Source organism: Macrobrachium rosenbergii, chromosome 31 (assembly GCF_040412425.1).
Source record: "Macrobrachium rosenbergii isolate ZJJX-2024 chromosome 31, ASM4041242v1, whole genome shotgun sequence".
NCBI classification, from domain to species: Eukaryota; Metazoa; Arthropoda; class Malacostraca; order Decapoda; family Palaemonidae; genus Macrobrachium; species Macrobrachium rosenbergii.
Genome location: NC_089771.1, coordinates 10636111 through 10638097, shown reverse-complemented (window position 1 = coordinate 10638097; position 1987 = coordinate 10636111).

Genomic DNA, 1987 nt, shown 5'->3' with positions numbered 1-1987 from the left:
ATAGTAGCATACAGGTATACCAAGTTTGGTTGAAAAAGCCTAGGCCTTCAAAGTTATGGAACATACACACACATACATACATCCATTTATATACACACACACACACACACACACACACACACACACACACACATATATATATATATATATATATATATATATATATATAGATATATAGTATATATATATATATATATATATATATATATAGCATCGAGTTAGGAGAAGGAGAATTCCTTTGTGTTTCTTTCAATACTTTTATTATGTTGACGTTTCAGACCATGTGTCCCATTTTCAAAGCTATAAATTAAAAAGACAACAGAATTAAAAATAGACTCGGATTTTAAAACGAGAAAAAAGAAATTTTACATAAAATTATAAAAAGAAACATAATAGAAAGGAACAATGAATACCAAATAGTGCTGAAGGCAAAAGCTGAGTGACATTCAGGGTCCATTTTGGTTCCATGGGAAACTCACGAGAATTATAGAGATGTTGACGTGGACTGAGTATTTAATTGGGGAACTTACAGTTGTTTAATAAAGAAGAGATTCTAGTATTGACAGTTGGTGGTCATTCGGAGCTTTGCCTATTTTTTGAAATCCTTGTAATTGACATTATATCTGCATTTTTCCCGTGGTCTATTATGCATGAAAATTCAGTTTGATAATTTGCAATCGTTCGGTAACTTACGCCATTACGAGAGTCTAATTCACCCTTCAAAACGTACGAGTGAGCCCACGTACTTTCAGGTCACATCTGGGGCAATTAAACAGGTATATGACTCCTGAGGTTAACAAAGGGTGCAGACTTTTATATTTAAACAGAGACTTGATCGTCATTGGATTATTAGGTATTAGTTTCAATTCGACAGCCGGTAAATATTTGTTTATTATCTGTCGTAAATCTTGGTAAAAATGTTTATCGTAGATAAGCGGGACACTTGCATAGAAAGATAGTTTAGGTACTGTTGGTATTCTGAATTTTGGTTGAAAAATATTATTTAAAAATTTGCGTAAATGTTTGTAAAAGAGCTCAGATGGGAAACAGTTATTAATAAAATATTGGTGGGGATATAGAATTTCTCGTGAAAATCCATTCCAATCAGATGTTAAACCAAAGGCCCTGTGGAAGAGGGTAGACAAAGAATTTAACTTAAAAAAATTAAAGAAACAATGGCTTTTTACAGCAGATATGTTGATGACACCTTTCTACTGCTCGGGGAACAAAGATCGAGCAGATGAATTTCTTTGAGCATGCCAAACTAAATGCATCCAAACATAAAGATTACAAATGAATATGAAAGTGAAAATAAAATTGCCTTTCATAGATATAATGGTTTCAAGACACATGATCATTTTAATACTACGATTTTTAGAAAACTTTTTAACGGTCTGGTAATTTTATAGCCATTGTTTCTTTAATTCTTTGTCTACCTCTTCCACAGGGCCTTTAGTTTAACATCTGATTGAATGGTTTCTACGAGGAAATTCTATATCTCCACCAATATTTTATTAATAACTGTTTCCCCATCTGAGCACTTTTACAAACATTTATTTCTGTGATAGAAATTACTCGCTATAATGTGGTTCGGATTCCACACTAAGCTGTAGGTCCCGTTGCTAAGTAACCAATTGGTTCTGAGCCACGTAAAATAAGTCTAATCCTTCGGGCCAGCCCTAGGAGAGCTGTTAATCAGCTCAGTGGTCTGGAAAAACTAAGGTATATTTTTTTTATATATACTACCTGACCGACACAGCGCTGCGTGGGAAACTCTGAATGACAAATGATAAACTTTCTCTCTCTCTCTCTCTCTCTCTCTCTCTCTCTCTCTCTCTCTCTCTCTCTCTCTCTTCTCTCTAACACCCCATGCAATTTCCTCACTAACTTCCTCTCCTCTCACTTCTTCTGTCACCCTCTTCCTAACCTCTTACCCCCATTGGTGCTTGATGATGTCTTACCCCACAGAATTCTTTCCAGATAGTGT